At 33.6% G+C, this 15,422-nt stretch overlaps 1 protein-coding gene across 2 annotated transcripts in view; it reads right to left on the bottom strand.

The window, feature by feature from the left end:
- Positions 1 to 14,586, bottom strand: part of LOC124354452 (ankyrin-1-like) — a 59,351-nt gene extending 44,765 nt beyond the window's left edge. Inside the window, exon 1 of one of the 2 annotated variants that reach the window (XM_046804908.1) lies at positions 14,462 to 14,586. The gene's annotated coding sequence lies outside the window, so the exon portion shown is untranslated. Of the gene's footprint in view, positions 1 to 14,131; positions 14,261 to 14,461 lie in introns of those variants that run through there. The other variant, XM_046804907.1, reaches the window with a different exon arrangement.
- Between the last annotated feature and the right edge of the window lie 836 nt (positions 14,587 to 15,422).

The following is a 15,422-nucleotide window of genomic DNA, read 5'->3' as shown; positions in this document are numbered from 1 at the left end:
TAAATGAAAAAATGAAAAACAACCTGCATTGACATAAAAATGCATTTATTTGAACTACAGTGTCATGACATTAACGTTTAAAAATGATTTCTGGCATATGGGCTCCATTTCGTTCACGTAGAAAGCCCAATCGAGAAGTCCAATTTTCGAATACTCTTTCCAGCAGCTGTGGTTGAATTCCGCCAATAACTCGACGAATGTTAGCTTCCAAGTCATTTAAAGTTTGTGGCTTGTCAGCGTATACTTGAGACTTAACATATCCCCACAGAAAGTAGTCTGTTAGCGTGATATCACACGACCGTGGGGGCCAGTTGACACTACCTCTAAATGAGATGATACGTTCACCAAATGTTTCTGCCAAAAGGCCAATTGTGTTGTTTGCCGTGTGGCACGTCGCGCCGTCTTGTTGGAACCAGACATTTTCTAAATCCACTTCAAGTTCGTTTAGCTGAGGAAAGAAAAAGTCCCGTAACATTGCCCTATAGCGTTGACCATTTACCGTAACAGTCTGGCCAGCATTGTCTTTAAAAAAATAAGGGCCAATAACACCACCTGCCCAAATGGCGCACCAAACGGTAAGTTTTTGTGGATGAAGGGGCATACCAACCAATTCTTTTGGGTTTTCATCACTCCAAATCCGACAATTCTGTTTGTTGACAAAGCCGCATAACCAAAAATGAGCTTCATCACTGAAAAGAATCTTGCCTGCGAAAGCTGGGTCACGTGTTATCTTATGTTGAGCCCATTCAACGAAATCAAGACGCTTGTGATAGTCTAATCGTTTCAGTTCTTGCACCAACTGAATCTTGTATGGATATAGGCGTAGATCCTTCCGTAAAATATTCCAAAGAGTTGAGTAGCAGATCGCTAATTGCTGCGCACAGCATCAACAGCCTCTTCGGTCCTTACTGTGCGGCGTCTCTTGTCAACAAGAGTGTGGGTATTACGAAAACGATAACCAAAGCTCGAATACCTGACTCTGATGGACGATTATGAGGTCCGTAAATCGGACGAAGAGCTCGGTAAGTTGCCTGAACTGAACTGCGGTTTTAAAAATAAATTTGCACTATTCGCAAACGCTCTTCTTTTGTAAGTCTGTTCATGGTTACTATAATACAATAATACGCACTAGACAATACAAATATCGAAATGACTTAATATAATAAACAAAGATCAGCTGTTTTATTCAAATTTATTTGTTGTGTTTAATAATGGTGCCAACTTAAAAACCACACCAATAAAAAAATCACCCTTTACCATGACAACTGCAATAATAATTTTTGGGTCTGCCTTGTAAGCTAAGTAGCTTTTTATCAAGTGATTTCACAGTATTAGTAATGGTATTAAAAATTCTGAATTTTATGCCAGAATAAGAATAAGAATAAATTGTGATATACATCTACATAAGATTAGTTACCAAAAGGAAATTTTTAAAATCTTAAATTTCCTTCTATTAGTTGTAACTGAGGTGACTAGAATAACAATTTTAAAACACTGGTTTTCTGTTTGTATTCATCTTTGAAGACATCTCAAATTGGGAATCAGAGCTATATTAATTAACATGGAAAAAGTGCCATCCTTAGAAAACTTAAGTAAGGATATTTTAATGTTAAAATGTCTCTTCTGGCTTAGTCGGAAGGATGATAAAGTTCACATGTGGTTGTCCTCTCAAAATGTCTAACTAAAGATACATCATTAGTTGAGATGTTTTATTTGCACAACACAACTCTCAAGGTTGCCATGTTTCTGCTCGTAGCATTCCGAAACATTGCAAAACAAAAATCGTTATAAGCATAAAAATTTGTTTGTAAAACGTGGACTTCATGTAGTTACAATCAATAAGAAATTATATTTGTAACATATTTACTTAGAATGGTTCATTTTATATATTTCTAAACTTGTTGAACTGCCGCTACCTTGAAACTTTAAGAGTCATCAAAAAATTTGTGAGAATAAACGTAGCAGTTTTTAAAAATTTGTCACTTTTTATTATGTGGATATATACCAAAGATTAAAATATATTGTACAAATGAAAATGGCTGCCATCTTGAAATCTTTTACTGTTTGAGATTAGCTAACGAACTTGTTCAAGTAATGTCTTTGTACCAAAATTAGTTTTAATCGGCAAGAAAATGGGAGAATTATAGTGTTCACCATTATTTTCACAATGTTACTGTATATTTGATTACTCAAAACTTTGTACAATCAATACCTGAAAACTTTAAGAAGTACCAAAATCAACATAAGAACAAACATTGTTATAGTCATTTACAAATACTTTTTGGTTTTGTTCCTATAGTACACGATATCAAAGATATATAGTTCTGAGTTATTTATGAATGAGTTATGTACAGACAGGATGGATTGCTCAGGAGTAATGTTTGGCAATTTGAGCGTCTATCTTATATCACTGCTGCTGACAGTGTATCCATGTTTGTAAACTATTCAATTCTACTAGTTTTACTTTCTATTTGTGTACAGCTTACATTCCACAATCAATTAAAGAAGTTTTATAAATCGGTTTTAGAAGTTCTTCTACATTATTAGCATATCAGTAATTACAATAGACAATAGACAACACTCTTTATTTCATGAACTTTGAGTACAGAAATGTCGTCAAAAGTTTGCAAGAGTTGGAACTTGATGAATACAAACTAGGCTTGCATTACTAGGTAATAAATCCATGTACGAAATTAGTTTTGATCTTGAAAAGTCGGGTCTTCCCTCCACCGAATGTACTCGTCGATTGAGTAAAGGGGTCGAACTAGGAGCCAGTTGATAAGCCGCTGTCTCATATTCTTGATTAGCCCTGGAATTTTCAGCTCATCAGGCAGGTAGTTGGCAAGTTTGGCACCGATGTATGAGGGCTTCTTCTCATAGAGTGCTAGTCTGTGATTGGGAAGAACATAGTCGCTACCGTTCCTTGTGAAGTGGTTATGTAGGTTGTTTCTTCTGGGGAGATCTTGACGTGCAGCATGGAGGATTACCTCAAGAATGTAGAGAGCTACCACTGTAAGGATTTTTAAGTTTATAAAAGCTCCTCGGCAGGACTCCTGAGGACCTAGACCCAGCATGACTCTGATGATTTTCTTCTGGTGTATCAGTACTCTTTGGAGGTTTGTTTTGGAAGAGTTTCCCCATAGTACAAGGCCATATCGAAGATGTGACTCAGAAAGAGCAAAGTATGCTGTTCGGAGTATGCTCTGATCTTCCGTGATCGATTTGAGTCTTTTTATAACGAATACACCAGAACTGAGTTTAGAGCATACCATATCCACATGGAGGCTCCATGACAGGTCTGAGTCAATGGTGAGGCCTAGGTGTTTAGCATATTCAGTTTGGTTTAGTCCAGGTATTTCAGTTACTTGGCGTTTTTTTGTTCCAAAGAAGAGTTGTGTGCTTTTACTCTCATTAACAGCCAAACATTGCTATGGCAGTACTCAAGTGCCATGTTAAATGCTATATATGCTTTAATTTCCAGTTCTTCAGGGTTTTTTGTACTATTTATAAGAACTGTGTCATCTGCATACATAAGCAATGAGCAGTGCCGCTCAAGGAAATTTGGCTTGTCGCTGGTGAAAATTATGTACAGGACAGGGCCCAGGACTGATCCTTGCGGGACACCTCTATCTAGCTTTTGGCTTTCCGATCAAATTGTTTGCATTGTCCCTTTGTGATCTGTATGTCTTATTTCAACCACTTGGGTTCTGCCTTCCAAGTAACTCTTAAACCACCTTGCGGCAACACCGGTCACTCCGATTCCCTCTAATTTCTTTAAAAGCAATTCATGGTTAAGGCAATCAAATGCCTTGCTGTAATCTAGAAGTATGGTTGTCACAGTGTTTACTGCCTCTATATTGTCTATAAGTCCTTCTATTAGGCTGATTAATGCTGTTACTGTTGACCTTCCCGCAGTGAAGCCATGTTGATGAACTGTAAGCATATTAAAGGTTTTGATATGTTGTAGGAGTCTGTTCAGTACTATTTTTTCTATAATTTTAGAGAAAGCTGACAGAAGTGAAATCGGCCGATAGTTTGATGATTGTTTTTTATCACCTTTCTTATGTTTTGGTAGCACTTTAGCGATTTTTAGCTGAGAAGGAAATGTGCCCTGTGAGAGAGACTTGTTGACAATATTTACTAGTGGCTGTGCAAGTTCGTTTTTACATCGCTTTTTTTTGGCGACAGTTCATCTATTCCTGAGGAGGTTTTTGATTTCATTGCCTGGATGACTTGTTTTACCTCTGTTGAAGTGGTTGGGTGAAGTACCAAGCAGGGACAGTTAGTAATCCTGCTCGTCATTGTGTTCTGTCTGGGCTTAGATTGTTGTAGCAGCACTAGTTAGGTAGATATTCAGTTGGTTTGCTATATCCATAGGGTTATCGATTATCTTTCCGTTCACTTCCAGCTCGGACAGTGTGTTATGGTCTTGCTTACTTTTCCTTTCACTATTAATAATTTTCCAGATAGCCTGACTTTTGTTTTCAGCTTCATCGAAGATCTTTGCAGTTGCTTCTTTCCTTCTCCTTTAAAGTAGTTGATCATATTCTTTCTTTTTTCTCACCGCTTGTTGTTTGTCCTCTAGCTTTCCATACAGAATGTATTGCTCTTGTGCTAGGAGGAATTCATTTCTTAATTTTTTAGTGTCAGAGTCCTGAGGTGTGGGTTTCTTTATTTTCTTAGGTCGAGTAATTTTGACAGGACAAGTTTTGTTGATTGTGCTTATAATTATCTTGTGCAGGGTCATGTATGCTTCTTCAGCATTTTCCTTTGAGTAGACTTCTTCCCAGGATTGTTGGCTCAAGAGTTCTTTTAATTCCTGTATGTTTCTCCTGGTAAAGCTCCTTTTTTGTATTGCCATGTTGTCCTTTCCAGGTTTTTGGACATTTATTGTGCACATTTGTCCGGTATGATCAGAGATGAAGGAATTTATTACTTCGGATTCAATTTCAGATGAGGCTAAATTTGTACATATAAAATCTATGGAGGTCTGGCTATGTGGTGTGATCCTGGTTGGAGGGAGATACAGTCTTATGATGTTGTAGATGTACAGGAAAGCTTAAAGTGTTTTGTTACTCGTTGAACTCTCGTCCAAGCAGTTTACATTTATGTCCCCCATTAGGATTACTGTACTCTTCCATGTTGGAATTGTGTCCAGGAAGGTTCCTAGGATTTCTAAGGCATTTTTAAGATTATAATTTGGCCTGTACATTCCAATAATGAAAGTGTCTCTGGGTTTAGTTTGTAGCTTTACTGCCGCTATCTCACAGAGCAGTTCTTCGCTGTATTGGGACGCATTCAAGCTTGTTGAATGATTCCTGAAGTTCTCCCTAACATATACTGCAACCCCCCCTTTAATATGTTGTGTTCTGCTAAAAGAATCTATTAGATTGTATCCATTGAGTCTAACATTACTGATAGAATTTTCTTGGTAGCCATGTTCCGTGATGATAATGATGTCAGGGGTCTCTTGGGCTAGCTGGTCGTTTAGGATATCTATTTTATTGGGGAGGCGGTCTACATTTTGATGGAAAAGCTTTATTTTTTTTTTTTTTTTTGTGTACTTTGCTGGGGATACTGTTTTAAGGTGTACCTTCTCTTTTGCTGGAGTGGTTTTTCACCACAGTTGTATGGAGTTGAGCCAATTTCAAGTATTTTGTGTTGAGTATATGTTTGTTCGCAGGGTGGAGAGAATTCACAAATGTTCTGGTATTGTAATTTTGTTTGAATTTGATTTTTCTGAATGGACTTTCGGCTAAAAAATGTGTTTGATTAGGTATTTTGATATTGGTTGTAGGTTTCGGCTGTGGGCAATTATCCTGTCTATTTATTTGTGTATTGTATACCACGGATACCATTGTGTGTCCGGCCTGGATTGGCGAATCTAGGACCTTGTTTGTCGTCAGCCCTGTTAGCCTTGATCCTTGTGTATCCATAGCGTATTGTGTCTGAAATTCCTTGCATTTTGCCATTTGTAATGCGACACTGAAACAGTTCTTCTTCTTTCCATTAGATGGTGTATTACTCAGTTTAGTTGGTGTATGTTTTCTTACTGTTTTTTGTTTTGGTACTTTGGTTATGCTTTGAATTTCTGAGTTAGGAGGTTCCTTAGATTGGTTATTTTGGATCCGTACCGCCAAGTCTTTAACTGTACATTCCAAACTATCTTGCCTTACTTTCAGCTGTACAAGTTCTATCTGCATGTTTGAGGAGCAATTTATAGGTTGAGAGATGCAGTGAGAGCCTGTTTCAGTTTGAGTTTCATTATTTGTAAACGTAAGCAACTCTAATACTTTAGTATCTTGAGAACTTACTTTCTTTTCAAGCTTATTAATTATATTCTGTAGATGATTTATCATTTTAGCATAATCATCTACCAGTTGTCCTTGTTTCTAGTCGTGCTCTTCAAAAATAATTTTAGTATCTAAACGAAGTTTCTTTTCTTTTCCCAGTTGGACTTGTGTTTCAGATAAATTCTGTAGAAGGTCTTCAATTTTGCTGAGATACTTGTTTTCTTCAATTTTCATTCTATCCAACTGTTCTTCCAAAATTTCTAATTTAGCTTCTAATTCAATATTTTTTCCTCTCAAGAGGTTATTTTCCTCAAGGAGTGCTGCCCCTATTTTTAATTTTTCGTAATTATTTTCTAAGTTATCTAGAAAATTATTTTCATTCAGACTGTTTTCCAATTCTTTTATTGAGGTGTACAGACAATCTGGACTCTTGGAGAAGCTAACTTCAGTGTTTTCGGGGTTAGGTTCTATTATACTTAGTTCAGGTTCTTGAAAAGACGAGTTGGGGGTATTTATTTCTAACTGTGCCAGAGTTCTAGGTTCACATAGCTGTGTATTAGTGCATCTTCTATATATCCAGTTTGTAGAGTCCTTTTTAGATAGATCTTTTAGTTCCTTACTATAAAAGGTATTGTTAATTTTAATAAAAAGCTATTTACTACTACACTTGGTGAACATTGTCTTGCAGACCATGTACCCCTTTTTTTTTAAATGTTTTCCACAAAGCACTTACAGAACAATCAAAACATGTTGCAAGCTAGTAATGGTTTTATATTAGAAGGCACAGTGATGAAAGTCTGGATCAGTTTATTTATTATTTAAAGAAAGAAAATTGGGACATGATAGATGATTTTAAACAAAATAAAATTGACATTAAAACACTTTTTTAATAGTTTTTTTTTTTTAAAAAATTTGTTGACTTATGGCACTATTGCTCACCCTTAGTAAAAAAACCTCAAATAAATCACGGTCTAATAACACTAAACTTGTCAAGTGGTATACACCGGAACTAGCCAAAACAAGAAATGAAATGCTTGCATTATTCACAATTTACAAAAAGTTTGAATTTAAGGGGTCAGAGCAAACTCAGGCAGCTTATAATGTATATATTCAGCATAAAAAAAAGGTATAGGAAATGAATTAACACTAGCAAAAAAAGTTGCAGTTGAGCAGTATATTAGTAAAGCTCCTAACCAATGCAGGGCTGCTTGGAAGGTGATTAGTACATGAACACTCACCTACACACAGTCAAGATGTAAATTTTGGATCCTGAGGAATTCAACCAGTATTTCATAAACTCAATTAAAGAGCTTAGTGAAGGCATTCCCCCCAGTCACCATAGTCCTGATTACTTTTCTGGGAGAACGAATGATTGATCAAAATTCATTTGTTTGGCTAACAGTTACAAGCCGAGGATGTTATAAAGGCTGTGTCAAAATTCTCAAATTCAAAAGCTATGGACTATTATTGGTTGTCGAATTTCATTATTAAAAGTACTAATTGAATTTATAAGTGAACCCCTAGCGATAATTTTAAATAACTGCATGAATGAGGGTTTTTTTTTCACCTTTACTAAAGGTGTCAAAAGTTACTCCAGTGTTTAAGAAAGGTGGCAAAAAATTGTGTACATAACTATCGTCCAATCTCAATTGTCCCTATATTTTCTAAAATTTTTGAATCAATTATGTACAACCAGCTGAATGGCTATTTGAGTTTCATAATTTAATTTCAAATAGTCAATATGGCTTCCGCCAGGGAAGATCTACAACTTCGGCTGTATTAAAACATAATTGATCATACCCTAGAGGCTTTTGAAAAAAAGGATTCCTCTTCATTAGTTTTATGTGACCTCAGTAAAGCATTTGACAGTGTCCTTGTTGATGTTCTTCTTGATAAGCTTGCATTTTACGGTGTTAGTGATTGTGCTTTAAGACTTATTAAGTCATATCTTTCCAATAGATTGCAATATGTATGTGTCAGGAATAAATGCTCTCAAATGAAAACCCGTGGAAACTGGTGTTCCACAGGGTTCTATTCTTGGGCCTTTTTTCTTTATTGTTTTATATTAATGATCTTCCTAAAAACCTCAATACTTCATTCAGTGATTTACGCTGATGATACCACCTTACTTTCTAGTCATCATAATTTAGACTGTTTGGCACAAATTACCCAACAATCTGAGAAAAGGGCTTATGAATGGTTTGCAGCAAATAAGCTAGCATGCAATTTGGATAAAACACAGTGTATTTACTTTAAGCCTCAAACAGGAAATCAATTTGGTATCGGTCAAGCTCCTAGGAATTAATGTAGACTCAAAATTAAACTGGTCAACTCATATAGACACTGTCTGTAACAAAATCTCTAGAGTAAATTACTTACTTTTGGAAACTCAAAAGTTTTGTTAGTCCAGAGTATTTAAGATTGGCATATTTTGGGCTTTTTCAGTCGCACATATTGTATGGTCTACTTGTATGGGGTCATTCTTCACATGTCATTGACATTCTTGTGCTACAGAAAAAGGCTGTTCGTAATATTGGAGGAGCCAACCCACTTGAACACTGCAAACCTCTTTTTGTACAATTTCAAATTCCCACAATAGTAAATCTTTATATTTTTCAAGTTTTATTGTATACAAAATCTAATTTGAATCTTTTTCATACAAGACAGGAGATCCATCAATACAACACTAGGGGAAGGAATAAGATTGATATATTGCCTCACAGACTAGCTAAAACTAAAAGCTCGTTTAAATTAAATTTTATAAATTTTTTTAATAAGCTGGCCTGATGATGCGAGACTTGTTTCCTTTAAAATATTTAAAAAAAAGTTATATGATTGGCTAGTGAAAAATCCTTTTTACAGCATTGAGGAATTCATGAATTGCCATATTAATGTTAGGTTTTAGTTTATAACTAACTATAATTTACTTTTATTTATTGCTACTTTACTTAAAATTTCATGTGAACTTTTTACAACACTTTTGTGTTAATGTAATTTTTAGCTCTAACAATGTATGTAATTTTAAAATGACTTGTCCTATTTCTGTAAAACAGATCAATGGAATAAATGATTCTTATTCTTATTCTTATTCTTACTCGCTATGTTTACAGTCTGCATGGTACATTTTTTGCAAGTCCCATTGCAAAATATTCCCTTATATCTAACACCCACTGTACAAACTCCGCATGGATAACTAGGCATGTTTAATACTTAATTTTATTTCTTAATTTCTCAGGGCAAGTTAAATTTTTTTTTGTCAGGCTCTTCTGAGTTAATAGGCTCCTCTTGTATGTTGAAAATTTTAATTACAGCTTTGTCTGTGTACTTTAACACATAATTAATTCATTAGAGTTGTCCTCTAGCAGTGGTCAAACTGCCAGTGCAAATGGACCGACAGTTTCAATAATTTATGTCCAAGTTCAATAATTTATGTGACAATGGAAATAAAAATATTTACAGATATCCAGGTAGTCCCATATATATAAAAATATGTACATAAATCCAGTTTGTCCTACAAATAAAAATGTAAAAATTTTATTGTCAAATAAATAATATTTATTTTGTCAGTTCAATAAAATAAAAGTCACTAGGTAATATTAGCTCAATTAGATTTATCAAGCAAAAAGATTAGCTTGAAGTCAGATTTGAACCCAGTACCTCCAGGTTGCCAAGCGGAGACTCTTTCCACTAAGCTATTACACTTGATGGTTAAGATAGCTTATCAGTGCTAGATAAGGTCTTCAATTAATAGGCAAACTTGGTTATACCATGTCACAGCAAACAGGCCATATGACTCAGCTTCACTTTCCAACCATACATAACAATCCATTCAAAATTAAAAACTATTAGTCTGGAAGGTTGTTTCTTATTATCCTGTTATTATAGAGCCTGTTACTTTAAAAAGATATTAATTTTGTGGAATACATTTAAACTGTTTGCATAATAAACATGTATATAGGTTATAATATCCATGCAATTTTCTTGATCAAAGCTTAATGTAATACTTAAAAATCAACGGATACCTATTATTCCAGTACTTTCAGAATAGAGAACACTCACTTATCCAACATCCAAACAACACTTTTGAAAAACTTTACATTAAAACTTATTTAAAATAGCTCCTATTAACCAACTTGCCACACAAGCAAACCAGCAGACGACCATTGGATAGCCATTGGATATTATCATTATTGGAGATTTTAATCTCCCATTAATATCTGACTAATTTTAATGTTGGTGTTAAGTATACCAAGATTTTTTACAATATTAAAAACTTAAATGCCATTAGACCTGGTAATCAGTAATATTATAGGTCTGAGTGTTATTCGAGAATCTGAAGTTCTAGTTCCTGCTGATTACCACCATCCAGAATTGCCCGTCTGTCTTGTGTAGTAAAGGGACAGTTGACTAGTGGTTCCTCTTAATGAAGTTACATATAATTTTTCAAGTACTGATTTTAATACATTTTATGTATCAATGGCGGTATGAACTGGAACACAGTATGCTTTATAATAATGTTAATCATGCTGTCAACTTTTTATTTGCTTTTTTATACGTGTTAGGATGAATATGTAAAGAGAAGTACAAAAAGAAAGACTAAATATTCCTGTTGGTATGATATTTAAATAATTAATCAAATTAAAGGGCCATACTTAGAAGATTATACCTATTTTGTAGGTTATAGAAACTATAACACTTGCAAAAATGTTTGAGACTTATTTTCATAAAAATTCTAACAGTACTTTATCTAACAAAATCCATCAACACATAAACAAGCACGACCAGTTTAAAGATACACTTGTACAAGCCAGGAGCAACAAACAACTGATATCTGTTAACTGTCTCCCAGCTTTTTTATGTGTTGACGGATTTTGATAGAAAAAGTACAGTTGGAATTGTTATTAAAATTGCAAAATAGTTGGTATCTTGTAAAAATGTTCTAATCTATGTAAAACAGCTGATGTTTATCAAAAGACAAAAGTTTGTTGCTCCTGGCTTGTGCAAGCGTACCTTTAAAGTGGTTGTGTTTGCTTATGTATTTACACATTTAGTTAAAACAAGTACCCTTGGAATTGTAATAAAATTGCTCAAATGTGTTTCAAAGGTGTATAGTACATTTTTTTATAACTATATGGGATTTTTGTAATTTAACTTTAAATATTTTCAACAGACACCATTTTGTTAACATTAAAGGATATAACACATTTATAATTTTTGTTATTTTCTCTTATTTATATAAACCTATGTGCCAAATTTGGTTTCCTTAGCTTAGTAATAGTTCTAGAGATATTAATTGTTTTATACAAAATGGCAACTAGCAGCAAAACAACACATTTCTCAACCTACATTTATAGATCATTTTTTAGTTAAAATGATGATGACTACTTTGGTCAGTGATGATAAAGTAACTGTTTTACACCAAAATGCCCAAGCCACCACAAATAAAATTGATATTCTGAACATGATGTGCCAAAAAGGTAAACCATAATATGTAATGATAGTTTCCAAACATCACTTCAGATAAGAGAATTAAATATTTCAAACGTAAAAATTACATTTTTTCCAGTTCATATTCTAAGAAAACTAATGGAGGTGGTGTCCAATTTGTAAAAAAACATTACATTTTGAAATGAACTTCATATTGTTTCAAATGAAAACAATTTTAAAGTGACATCTGTTTTAGGGCCCTCCCTATAAATCAACACACTAAAATGAAACATTTAAATGTTCACCTCAGAATTTTATGAAATTTTGTATGAAGGTAGACCTTATATACACTAGAAAAATTTTCAATTTTCCCCAAATATTTTAAACGGTTTCAAAATTAGGGCTATATAAAGTTTTTCAAAATCAACAGAAATACCGGAATCAACGAATATTTTTAAATCACGATAACTTTTCTCCTAGTCGAGCTAGAAAGAGAAGTGTCATTCTACTCAGATCTTGGATTGTGCCAAGGCAAAGATGTCATTAGATTAACTGTGAACACTGATTCAATCATTCGAGATAAGTAACACATCAGTCTTTTGTTGTTGTATTGGTAGGTAACTTAAATCAACTATTTCATACCAAACTTAACTTCATGATGATTAGGGTGAATGAACGAAATGAAGAATAACAGTGGTATCAACATTAATTTAGGTGACATTATTGAACAAGAGGTATGCAATCCCAAATATACATGTTCGTTAATTAGTCATCATGGTCATTAGTTAATTTTAGCCTTCGGCATTTGTTGTCAGGTAAGTATAGAAAGGCGAGAGCCTTGGAATAAGTTATGGTAGTGTAACAAATAATCACAGTTAAGAGATTATGCTCACTGTATCAATGCTAGCAAACCATGGAGGTAAGTTGGAACTGTCAAATGTCAATACTTAAATTTATTTAAAGCAATTTCATAAAAACCAACATACACATGTTGTAAGACAACATACTATACATGGTTTGTTTATCGATAACCTAATTCTGAGAAATTATTGAGTCAACTTCAATTTCTTTAATATTTTGATCCTTAGTGTGTAAAATAATTATTATAGGATGACTAAAAAGAAACAAATTGCTACAGTTACTCCACTTATCGTATAACAAGGGTTGAATGACTATAGTTAATTAGCTAAAAATTCAATACTAATGACAATCAGGCTTAGAAAGTGAGAAACATAAAAATTAGGGTAAGTTTTGGAAAGCCGTTGTTGATGTTAGTGTGCAATGTTTATTGTCTATATACCACACCGCTTCCTATCTTATTCAATCCATCTATAACATATATATATATATATATATATATATATATATATATATATATATATATTATAGACTCCCAATAACACACAGGAATGAGTGAATGTGTCCCACATTCCAGTGATAACGCATGGGGCTGAATTTTCTTATCACTTGACAACATCAACAATGGCTTTACAACACTTAACTTTTATGTTTCTTACTTTCTAAGGACGACCTGATTGTCCTAATAAATATGAAAGAAATTTATGTTAATCCAACAGTTGCTCGGAATGACCGTAAATTCAAGTCTTTCTCAGGTAAAGAATAACTTTTATACAGAACTTGAATGTTTCAGATAATTCGATTTTGTAATTACAGAATTCACCTGTTCAACCATTCCAACTTACTTTAAAATTTGAATGTACAAGAAGAGTTTCACTAATATTTAGACAATAATATGGCTAGTATTACAATTTCACTTTTAAAAAGAGTTTGTTATTAATTTATTTGAAACTGGAAAAGAAGTTCTTGAAAAATTGAAAGAAAATCTAGCCTATTCAGTACTGTTATCCACTGACACTAAATTTTTAAATGTAGTATATTAATAGGCCTAGTCTACAACTGTCATTTGATACATGATTTGATTGTTCAATATTTAATTGATAGGATAACAAAATTTCGTTTAGCATTCATAAGCCTATTATTACCGTACATTGTATATTTACACTTAATTAATTTACTGAAATGTCACTTTTAAGATATACCTCATTTATCAAGATTGCAGAGTACAACTGATAAATTATTTGATCACCCATAGCCTAACAAAACATTTAATGGGTACCATTGAATATATGTTTCTATTTTCTGAAATTAACTGTTTAATAAATAACCTAATTCTTTAGCTGGAATATAGATTAGTTGTAATAAATTATTAGGCTATAATGAAAAGTTTACATTGGGATAGAAATAAAGTAAATTGTTATGTTCATTACACGGACCGACCGTCTCATATCAATGAGTAATCTAATTCTAACGTAACTCTTATCATTCAAACTTTTTATCATCTCCCCTATTTTTATGTGGCTAATTCTCTTATACTGTGGACTACTACTTACAGTAAACTGTGATAGGCTATATCTACCAACTTTCAGAACTATACAGACACACTACCGTATACAACCAGGACGTCTAGAACCAGACCTACTTTTCCTACGACTCAGCGCAACAGCTCAATTCAAGCGGAATGACACTATCCAAGTAACCAATGCTGTTTCCCGCCAACACGTACTCATCAAACGTAAACAAATGCCTTTTGAATTTCACCTTGTATAAATTACAATAGAATGTTCAACCATAATATTTTAGTCTAGAATTTATATTACTTAAAAATATTTCACTAAAAAGAAATTTCGTTCCTATGGACTATTTATTGTGTAGATAAGTACCAATTTATGGCTGGTAGGTTTTGTCGAATAGCACTTCTCTAATCTCGATGACGCGAGTCTACGGTCTACGCTACGACTCACTGATTTATGTGTTCTCCACCACGAGCTCCTCACGCAGCAGCAGAATGGGAAGATCGCAAGTGGTGGAGGGGAAGAGTGGGGATGGAGGGACCCCTCCTGCCAAGTGCCAACTACAGATAGCCCGTGTATTGGAATAGTGGAATGAGCAGTCCGCGCGTTCTCGCTCCGTACTGCTATGAATTTAATTTAGTTCAGTAACCTGGCAAACCTATTAAAATGTATTTTCAAACCTCTTTCAGTTTGTCCCCGTCAAACCCTTCCGTAGTCACTCAAATACTACGGAACAACAACTCTCAAACATTTCATTGTAAGCGTTGATGCAAGCAAACATTTAAACTTTTCAAAATATTCGAGACTTGTGTTCTTAGCATAGTAGTTAAATAATCATCTTCAATAAATTGTATACATTAGTGTAATAGTAATTGTATCATAAATCTGTATATTCGTAGCATTAGAGATCAGTAGGACTAAATTATTTTCATCATATTTATTACATAAATATTTCTGTAATATAAGCGTAACATTTCTTACATAAATATAAGTGTTTAAAATTGTAAACCAAACATATACTCATATATGATCTTAAACTGAATTTGTCAGTTACATTACTATATTATAATTAGGAACATTTTGTATTTATTAATGATGTCATGTGCTATGTTAGGTATTTAAGTCGGGTAGTTGTCATTGATTTTGTCATATGTATTTATATAATTATGTTTTTGGTTGAATATTTACACACAAGTTTCTTTTTTAATCCCCTTAGTTTATTACAGCTATTGCATAACTCTTATTACAGCTTTTGTAGCGTAATTATTAATTTACTTACTACCAATTAAGGACTCCACATTATAATATGTTGCTTTTGCGCTATTAATTT

The sequence above is a fragment of the Homalodisca vitripennis genome, chromosome 2 (genome assembly GCF_021130785.1).
Source record: "Homalodisca vitripennis isolate AUS2020 chromosome 2, UT_GWSS_2.1, whole genome shotgun sequence".
NCBI lineage: Eukaryota > Metazoa > Arthropoda > Insecta > Hemiptera > Cicadellidae > Homalodisca > Homalodisca vitripennis.
This window is presented reverse-complemented; position numbering and strand designations above follow the sequence as displayed.